At 31.4% G+C, this 11,222-nt stretch overlaps 1 long non-coding RNA gene across 1 annotated transcript; it reads right to left on the bottom strand.

Annotated features, from left to right (window-relative positions):
- Nucleotides 1–4,128: 4,128 nt before the first annotated feature.
- Nucleotides 4,129–8,927, bottom strand: LOC119682153. The gene is made up of 6 exons (XR_005252567.1): nt 8,630–8,927; nt 7,064–7,211; nt 6,902–6,993; nt 6,702–6,796; nt 5,382–5,874; nt 4,129–5,322 (listed from the first exon to the last, which is right to left on the bottom strand). It is a non-coding gene; the product is annotated as an uncharacterized LOC119682153 (long non-coding RNA).
- Nucleotides 8,928–11,222: the final 2,295 nt, after the last annotated feature.

Raw genomic sequence — 11,222 nt, 5'->3', positions numbered from 1 at the left:
GCGCTTTACAAAGCGCAACCCCTCCCGATATGTTAACTCCAACATTTGGGAGCTCCATCCTGACCCTTCCACTAATATTAAGGCCCTTCTTAGTGTTAAGCGACTTCCGTCGCTCCAACACCCACTACCTGTCTCCCCACTGCGTCTTCTACCTTGACCTCAAAACCGCCTTTGGCCCAAAGCCCGCTTTGGCTAGTCATTCGTCGACTACCAACAAGCCTACTGCTCCTAAGTCCCAATCTACGCGTAAGCCATCACCATCTACTGGGCCCTCTTGTTCATCTCCTCTTGCCTCAAAGCCCTTGACAGGTTCTAATCCCTTGCCTTCTCCGGTAACCCATCTGTCCCCACGCGTGCCTAACTCTAAAGCCCCGCCCGCCATAACCGCCCGCGGAGCAAACATTAAGCTACTCAGTAGTAGCATTAGGTCCAACCTCCCCGATGCTGTTTATGAACTAAAGTGCGTGAACAGTACTACCACTCGAATCCTTGCTAAAAACAAGGATTCCTTTTATAATATTCATGCTCTCCTTAAGGAGAACCAAGTACCCTCTTATGCTTCAATTCCTCAAGAGGATCGGACCACTCCAGTCCTCTTAAAGAATTTCCCTTCATCTTATGATGAAGGGGATCTCCAAGCCGCCCTCGCGGTTGACCTTCCTCAATTTTCGTTCACGAAAATTGCTAAATTTTTCACCTCGCTTTGTTAAGCGCAACCCTGGCCAATATGCCTCTTCCTCCCTTTGGGAGCTCCATCCAACGCCAGGCACGGACCTTCAGTCTCTGCTTAGCGTTACCCGGCTCCCCTCTCTTAATATTATTGTGTCAATTGTTCGGAAATCTCGCACCGAGGTTCCACAATGCACTAATTGCCAGCGGTATTACCATACTGCTAAGCTTCGCAACTTCCCTAGCCGTTGCGTTCGCTGTGGGGAAACTCACGCTAAAGGCGAATGTAAAATTCCTGCTCCAGCTTTCGATCCATCAACCCAACAGCAATTGCCCAGCACACTTCCGAAGTGCTGCAATTGTGGCCAAGTTGGCCACCCTGCAAACTTCAGATGTGCTGGATTTAAAGAGGTTCGCGCGCGACGTGTGCGGCAACCTAAAAAGGTTCACACTCCTCCCTTTAGGCCACTAACTACCTTTGTCACGCCAGATATTTCTTACGCCTCAATGGCGAAACCTAAATCTTCTCCTCAGCCACTAATGGCTAAGTTAGTCCCCAAGCCAGCCAGTGCTGGCGTGCGATCCGCACCTCAATCTGCTCCATCGTTTGCTTCTGACTCATTCTTGTCTGATTTTATGTCGGCCTTCTCCTTTGCCTCCGGTCTCAGACAGCATTATTCCAGCTTTGCCTCCGAAGAAGATCGTAGGGTTTTCCTCATCCATAAAGCCTTTGAGTTTGCGGTAAGATGAGCGGTCTTCGTATCGTTCTCTTAAACGTCAACTCATTATACTCCAACCTCAAGCGCAGAATCTTTCAAGACTTTATTAGACAGAATAGGCCTGATATTGGGCTTATCACTGAAACCCACCTTAACCTTGAAAATGTAGTTAGGTTTAGCGAATATAAATTTATTCGCTATGATAGAGCCGGCAGAGGTGGGGGAGTCGCTATTCTCATTAGGGATTCCCTTAGCTTCTCTCGTATTTCCATACCTCCTCTAGCCTCCATGGAAGGTGTAGGGATTACCATTGAAGTCAATCGCTTTTTCCTTGACTTGTTTTGTATTTACTATACTCCCTCTATTTCTTCGCGAATTGAGCCATCTGACTTAGACACTCTTCTAACCCTCACTCAAAACCGGGTAATCAAAACCGGTGGTGACTTTAACAGTAAGCACACCCTTTGGTTTAATGAAAGTACCTGTTTTAATGGTACTGTCTTATATGAATGGCTCAGTGTTAATTCACTGAGTCACGACATTAGGGTTCTCGCCCCCTCTGTTCCAACACGCCTTAACTCTGTTCTCGATTTCTTTCTGATAGATAACAGGCTCCACAATTTCCTTGGAGAACCTTCCGTCATAGACGGCATTTCTGATCATCAAGCGGTGTACCTTCCTCTTTCTGGGTGCAGAGCTTCTACTATAATTCATCTATAATTTTGCAGCCACTGATTGGCTAGAATTTAATAACACTCTGGGCCAATATCTACTTAATATTAATATCCCGGAACATAGGAATGTGTCCTGCTCTGAACTTGACATTTTGGTCTCTGAACTAGAGTCTGTCATTTCCAGTACAGTTGAGGCACATGTTCCCAAAGCTAGACTTCTTCGAAGCTATCAGGTACCTCTCGACAGTTGCACTCTGAACCTCATTAGGCACAGGAAATCCCTTCGTCGTAAAGTCTACCGTCTTAGGGCGGTTGGCTCTACCTTTGCTCCTCAATTTCGAGCGATTCTGAAAAACCTAGACTCTATTATATCTCAGAGAATTAATAGAGCTAGATCTATTAGCTTACAAGCTAAACTTCGCACTACCACATGCAGATCTGACGTTTTCAATACGATCAGTCAAATTTGTGGTTCCAATAAAAGTATCCCAGACCTGCACTACTCAGGTGCCATCTACTCCGAGGAGACGCCAAACAAAAACTAATCGTACGATATGCGTTAAACTTTGACAGAATGTGCATAATAGTATTGCCAGCGTGAAAATAAAAATAATTTACCGATTGGATAAGCGCGGGAATTCAAAAAAAGAACGAATAAGTTCTTTTTTTGATTACAAGGTATAATAAACCTCGTAAAACGGTAAAAAATCGCTAATTAAGGTACATGGAAGTTATCTAATGACCTGCCACTGTAACCAACCCAAGCCTTCACTGTTGACCACAGAAAGATGACAAAAATAGAAGATGTGGTGTTATAGATTTACTCATAACACCTGAAAGTAAAATTGCAACATTTGCAGATGATACTGCTATTTTGGCAATTGCTGATTCCGTTAAAGAATCAATAAAAGCGAAAGCAATATGTCACAAACTGAGATAGCAGCAACATGTAAATACAGAAGCTGTTAACATCATATCCTCGTATAGACAACCAAGACGACTAAAACAGCGAAATGTCACTGACAAGGGATCTAATTAGAATGTACAGTAGTTAGTTTGATTTAAATATTGCTTATTTATGTATTTGTATTATTGATCAGACAGAAGCTACTTGTTGTTTATAATGTAAATAGTCAAAGTAATAATAAGAAAATTTTTTTTTTGTTAATAATTAGTATCAGTTACTATTAGATGGTAAATTAACAATTTGTAAAGCTATGTTACTTATTTAAATCTAAACTTATTTCAATTACTATTACAATGTAAGAATCCCTTACACAGATACGAAGGGGATTGTTGTATCCTAATTAATTAATCAATTAATAAATGAAATCAGAAAATAAAAATAAGATATATGACAAATTCAAGGAGAGAGAGGATGTTCATAAGTACATTGAGAAGAAAGGGAGTTTTACCAGGTCTTGAACAGTGTTGTCCGTGTTTTGATATTCGAAGACTCAATTCTTAATGAACATTAAAACAAATTTAAAAAATATAAAGGATTTATTAATATCATTAATATCAATATTGTTCTTCAACTAATCTAATCTATTTGCTGCTAAAATAACTTAATCTTAAAACTCCAAATACTTCGAAACAATTATAAATTATAATTAACGTAGAATTGCTTGACTGAAAATATCTTGAAATATTCTCTAACAAATAATTTAAATTCATCTACTTTACTATTAACATTCCAATGTAAATCAATTGACGTGAGATTGGTTGACTTGGAATCAAACAAAATATTCTGCCACCCATACTTAAAATTTGACGATTACGCGACTATATCTAAATCCGTCGAAACTGGTCTTCAGCAAAAATAAGTAAAGTAATTATGAAACCAATAAGCATATGAATGTGAATCTGTAATCAATAGTGACCACTACGTAGCTGAGAATAGTAACAACGATTGAATACCTACATAATCGAGCAAAAAAATTTAATACATATAGAAACACCTATAATAAATTTGGTATCAACAATTTGTATTTAACCACCTATTGTAATAGAAAAAATAAATATTTAAAACGAAAATTTGTAGACCAAATTCTCCAACTTTCGTATGCTATATGGCCTTTGCGAAGAAACTAACTATGTACCCTAATCAGGTTACTAGCATATTAGAATTGATTGTCCCAATTTGCTAAGAACAATATGGATGCTAGACAAAACACTTCAGTTCCTTATAACTAAATAACTAATAACTAAAAGACTAAATGGACTTGGAGAAATAAATAGACTAAAATATATAATATTAGCTTTTGAATGAGTATGTAACACTAGTTACATTAGTTTAGGTGTTTAACATATAGGGTTACTTTAACCTTATTTGAATTGTTTGATCGTTCTTAAGAATTACAATTTGATAAAAACTTTACATAAATTTCTTAAATAAATCAGAAAAAGTTAGATTACGGCCCACAACTTGAATCCCCTAGTCCATTGACATTTTCAAAGAATCACCACTCAAATAATTGTATACTAATATATAAATAAATCATTTCTCTCCTGCACCAATAGCCTGTTAATATTCCAGAATAAAGCATTAAGGATAGTAGTTACTGTATGAGCCGAAGTTCATCAAAGGCAGAGCTCTAAAACTATTTGGCAATATAGACAAGTATAAAAACTGAACACGAGTTAACCTAAAAAACTAGGTAAAGCTAAGAAACGTCGGCGGCAGTTGCACATTAGTAAGAATACATATATGAAACTGTCGGCACAGATAAAATCACGTATTTTTATTTTTGAACTTTTGCCAGCGCTGATAACAGGCGCTTACAACTACATGCGACCAGACAACAAGCGTTCATTGCGTGTAGTTTGCTTGTTTTTAAGGAGTAAATTATGGCTTGTCGATTCTTATAAATTGGCAACAAAAACAAGGGTTCTTTATGTTTTCACTCTACATAACAAAATATAAAATAGTTTAAAATGCTAAAATATTTTATAAATATCATCTAATCATTATAAGTTAATTATTAAAACTACTTCAATATAAGGTTCGATATATCTTCACTCCATATCACAAGTGAGACAGAATGTCATACTTTTAAAGTCTCCCGCCGGTTCATAGGTATTATTTTTTTTAGTTCTATATACAAAATTCACCTGTTTTTTTCCAGATTCTGTAACAATCGAGTCAAGGTAAGAATATTCTTTGGATAACATCTGTTGGCACCATATCCACATTGATCTGCTATTGTTGTTTATATTATACTCTACATGTACAATTTTATCATTTCCATTAAAAATTCCTAAAAGACCAAAAATGAAGTTAGAAATTTACAAATGGCAAATATTTTTATAAGCATACCCCTTATGTACTTCGTTGATGCATTTCTCGTTTCTATGCGCATATCTCACTGCAGCAGTTAACTGCTTTTATTCACAGCATTTTAATTTTTTAAGCAATATTTTGAGTCTATTTATTTTCAGTTTATTCATTTCTTAATTGAATTGAAATAATTAATTTCAATTAAATGCAGAGACTTACAACTGATATTAAGTATCAAAATTAAACTCGTAGTCTTCGACTAAATACGTGCGCAATAAATTCTTCGGAAATATATTTTAGTTCAGTCAAATTTAAACAAATTTGCGCTCACATTTTTTATATCAGATAATACCATATACGATTAACGTAGAGAAATTAATCCGAGTAACGACGCACAGCCCATTGAAAGCAATTCTTTATATGTAAAAGCTTTTGCTCGTTTAAACCTAAAATTTTCCATCCGGTTAACAGCCAAGGCTGATTTAATACATTTTTTTAGATTTTTTTTTTTGCTTATTCGCATTAAACATAGCTGAAAGGAAATAAAATTATCATTATGAGAGTCTTTTTCAATATACTTATTTTTCAATTATGTTAAGGTGGTATTTTTAATCAGAAAAAGAAAAATGAATTTAATTAAGTCATTATATTATATTACTTTATAATAGCTACATTCTGACGTTTCAACGTGCGACAAAAACACGTCTTTAATGTGTATGTGAAGGAACAACACTACTCTCTTGATCCATTAGACTAGATATCAAGTTTCTAATCATCTAATAGAACGCAGAAATTAATGTTACTAATGCGATACGCAATAAACAGTCTGTTGAAAAATTTCATTTGAAACTCTACCATAAATTCCAATCATCCTTCAAAATTGTGTGTAGGAAAAAATAGGAACAAAATTTAAAATATTCACAAATTTAAAATTATTAAATTAATATTAATTATTAAATTTAAATTATTGAAAAAATATATTCGAAAAATACAAATTTTTAAATTGAGTCTAATAAAGAAAGTGTAAGTACCAAGCATATTGATTTCCTAAAGTTTTTGGTTGTTAACAAGTTTATGTTTATTAATGCATAATTGTTTTTAAATATAATTTTGTTGGCACCGCTTTCACTTAATACTTTTTTAATTTACATAAAATAAAAAAAAAATATTAATACCTAAATATATTTAATAAAGGCTACATAAGTACATAAGTCATACACATAGGTATTACGTAAGACCTGATCTGCTAGTTAGGTCTTGCAAAAATGAGGCCAATATATAAACAAAAGATTTGTTTTTTTCCTCAATTCGGAAGTACTAGAATAATATATAAATGTTATATATTCATTAATTCTTTACCTTTTTATTCATCAATTGATGTTAAATTCCATCCATAATATTAATAATTTGCACACTAGTGTTTATTTGTATTTGTATATTGATTGTCACTGATTCTGGATTAACAAAACATTTGTTAATTAAATTTTAGTTAAACTGTCACTAAATTATTTTTTAATAATTTAAGTTTCTAAGGTTAACAATACAAAACTATTACGCACCTATATTAATGTGAATGCACCTTTGTTAATAAACAATCAACAGTATTTCAAAATCGCTTCAATCATAATCAATAGTTTCTTCTAGTATTAATCTAAATTAAAAGTAAGAGTTACAAGAATAAGATCATAATAAAGAATATTATTTGGATATATTGAGCTTACCTTAATCCTTACTTTTTAGCTCCTGTATATCTATGCGCTTTATAAAGGCAATACCCAATTCCAGTTGAAATAACACATATAATTTCTAGCAACATTTGGCCCATAAATATCATATCAATCTTATATATCATACATTTTTTAGTTGCAACTATAATTAAAAATAAAATATAATTAGAAGAAAGGAAAATAACTTGATTTCGATGAAATTTAAACAGATTTATTAGACTCTCTAGCAAATAAAAAAATAGTCTAAAATACAACCACAGCTTAGGTCGTCAATGTCGTCTATTGACACAAAATATGTTTGTTATAATTTTAATAGTTCATCCAGCTACATTTAAACTTAAACCTCTTACTTATTAGGAATATATATCTTACTTTTAATATATTATATGCGAAATATAAAATAATGAAAAAATTCAATATATATTCAATATAATATTCAATAATCTATGTTGTGCATTCCTTCCCAGCATCATTGTGGAAACTTAGGAAAGTAAGAAACAATGAAGCTCCCTCTATTACTACTTAACTTTGGTCTCCAGGAGGTTGTTTTCTGAAATACTTCAATAATTTATAAATGGCCCTAAATTTTATATTTTTAAGTTCTTTAAAAATAAAATCATCTATTTTTTAATAAGTATATCTGTTTACCTGTTTTGGATTCGAGAAGAAATAAGTTATTATGGAAGTAAATACAAAAGATCTGTTATGTGTAGTACACTTAAGAATATATAATAAATGATTTATTTAGTTTATGTATTTTTTCGTTACAGTTCACCATAAGTTAAATACTAGCAACATTAATAACTGCAAAAAGTGCAAGAAACCGATATATACGGTTCTATTCCGTTTTTGTTAAGTTAAGTTTTGGTTAATCGCGTACTCATAAGTTTGATCCTTAATAGTGCCAAGGATATTGTGTTGTATCTTTCTTGACCACTAACGAAATGCTTTTACAGGTATTTTCTATGCGAACCGATATTTCTTTAAACGATTTATATTCTTAAAAATATATTTCATTAATATTGTGATAATTTCAAATTGATATAAAAATGTTTTTGTATCGCAACACATACAAAACAAAAGAAAATTCTTAGCTAGTTTAAGCATCATAAAAATTAATATTATTATTACTATTAACTTTATTATATAAATATTGTTATATTTATATGATGATATTAGATTAATAATAATATTATTATATTAATATCAATAATCTCACATTATTTATATTAATTTGAATATAGTAAAAACTTAAATGATTAATAATAAGTAAAACTAAATGACTGTTGCAGCCGTGTTTTCCATTATCGAATTGGTGCGATCCATGTATATTAAAATATGTATGTTTCCATACATACACTAAATAAAAGCAATTGCATTCGAAATTATATTAAACCATTTTATATTCTTAAATTGTTTTAATTCTAACAAATAAATCTATACTAAAGTTCGTTTTAATATATGTACACCAACTCATACTCTGAGATTTTAAACGGTTTCTACTAATTTTAAGTTATATTCCAGTAAATTCCAACAAAAAAATTTGTTTTTGTTTCTTACCATGCTCTAAATTATAAAATGGGTTTCGTTAAAAAAAAATTATTGCCGCTGGGTAAAATATATACATGTTTATGTATATAAGGATCTTGGTTTATTTAAACGTAAATAACTGCCACTAACAATTAGCACACCGCGCACGGCTCTGATACACAAAATCAATGTAATATTACCAAACAAAATAAAGTTTGTTTTAATTTACGCAATTTTCTCAGAACCAAAACCATTACCGTCCGCTCACTTATAAGCTATTTTTGTTACTAACCGCGCATCAATCAGCATGTACTTCTACAACTGTTTATTGGTTGTCCTGTGACAAACAAACTGTCGACAGTTGGTTTGCGAATTTAATGAAAATTTGACTTGACATCGCCAGATTGCCAGATGCAAAAATAATAAATATAATTAGATGTTTGGTCTCTTTTAAATTTTTTGTTGGTTCTGTGATTGCTTTACTAGACAAAACAATATGTTAATAAATTTTTATTTGAAAATCTTTTACCTTATCGGTTTTCAATCGTACACAGATTTGTTCTTGTTAAAATTCATGAATGTATATAAACATGCTTTAAAGAAACGAATTATTGCAAAACGAATTAATATAGGTATGCTTATAATATATCACGCACACATTTTTTAAAACTGATTTTAGGTGCTTTTGGCAGCTTTAAAGTGTAGCGCAAATTGACATTACTGTTGCAATGTGTCATATGTTATGTTTTCGTGAAAAGCAAATCGAAAAAGTGTAAGTACAAAGCGCATATTGATTTCCTAAAGTTTATAGTTGTGGACAAGTTTATGTCCACAAAGTTGGCACCGCTTTCACTTAATTCTTCTTTAATTTACATAAAATAAAAAAAAATAATAATACCTAAATATATTTAATAAGGGCTACATAAGTCATGACTTCGAATTTTGACCACATACACATAGGTATTACGAAAGACCTAATCTGCTAGTTAGTCTTGCAGACATGAGGTTAATATAAAAACAAAAGATTTGTTTTTTTTCTCAATTCGGAATAATATATAATAATAATATATAATATAATATATAAATATGTTATATATTCATTAATTCTTTATCTTTTCTTCCTCAATTGGTGGTTAACCCCATCCATATTAATAATTTGCACACTAGGGTTTATTTGTATTTGTATATTGATTGCCACTGATTCTGGATTAACAAAACATTTGTTAATTAAATTTTAGTTAGGCTGTCACTAAATTATTTTAAATAATATAAGTTTCTAAGGTTAACAATACAAAACTATTACGCGCCTATATTAATGTGAATGCACCTTTGTTAATAAACAATCAACAGTATTTCAAAATCGCTTCAATCATAATCAATATGTTTTGTTCTAGTATTAAGCTAAATTAAAAGTAAGAGTTATAAGAACAAAATTATAATAAAAAATTTTATGTGGATGTTATTTAGTACAATTTGTTAATACAATATCGTATATATTTTTTAATGTAATACAATTTAAAACTTATTATTTACACGTTCAAGTTTCTATAGAGTAAATTTATTAGTTATTTGGTACTACTTAATAATTTGATCTATCTATATAGTAACTACATATCATATTGTAACCCTGTTAATATGAGCTTTTTGTGCTTAACGTAAAATAAAACAGAACTTTGTTAATCGTTGAAAGGAGTACTCTAATTTTAAATCTTTGTTTCTTTTCTCAATTTTTTTCGATTGCTGTTGTAACTAGCCCGTGTACTACGATAATCGTCCGTGTGCGGCATATTAAATATTTTTAAAACAAAAATCGTTCAGATTTATTGCGCTTACCTTATAGTTCTTAGTAGCTCCTGAGTCCCTACTAACTCCAAATGCAATACCCAATTCCAGCTTAATATTTTTCGAGTAACATTTGGCCCATAAATATCATATTAATCTTATATATCATACATTTTTTAGTTGCAACTATAATTAAAAATGAAATATAATTAGAAGAAAGGAAATTAACTTGATTTTAATGAAATTGAAACAGATTTATTAGACTCAATGTAATTCTAACTATAGTGTATATCTAATTCAAATGTCGTGCAAAGTACATTAATCGTTTTAAAAAAAATTAGTTTTTTTTTGGTTTTAGTTAATAAGAATTAAAATTGTCATCTCATATTTTGTCGTAGTACTGCCCCTAAGTCAATCGAAGAATTCGTATATATTAAACATGTTTAATTAAAAGTAAATTTATTCTCTTCAATATGTAATAGATTACAAAAAAATGTTAACTTTAGTTTAAAACAACTGTTTAAATGTAATTCACATCGCCAATTGGAACTACCAATAAGAGTACTGCGTACGACTTTGGTTCTAAATTTGCGAAAAAAAATGGCGGCTGCCTCTACACACAAAATGTCGTAAAAGCAAATTTGGAGAAGTAATTTTAATTTATTTTGAATTCGTTATTACTGCATATCAGTTAAAAAAGACTAATGTAGGATTACCAACAGAACAAAGTTCCATATAAGTCAAAACAAAAAGAACACATATACATGATTGTTTTTAAGAATTTAACTTACAATACTTTACACAGTAGCGCGCCTTTTTGTTATCGTTTATTTTGCGCACA

The sequence above is a fragment of the Teleopsis dalmanni genome, chromosome 2, assembly GCF_002237135.1.
Source record: "Teleopsis dalmanni isolate 2A chromosome 2, ASM223713v2, whole genome shotgun sequence".
In the NCBI taxonomy this organism is placed as follows: Eukaryota; Metazoa; Arthropoda; class Insecta; order Diptera; family Diopsidae; genus Teleopsis; species Teleopsis dalmanni.
This window is presented reverse-complemented; position numbering and strand designations above follow the sequence as displayed.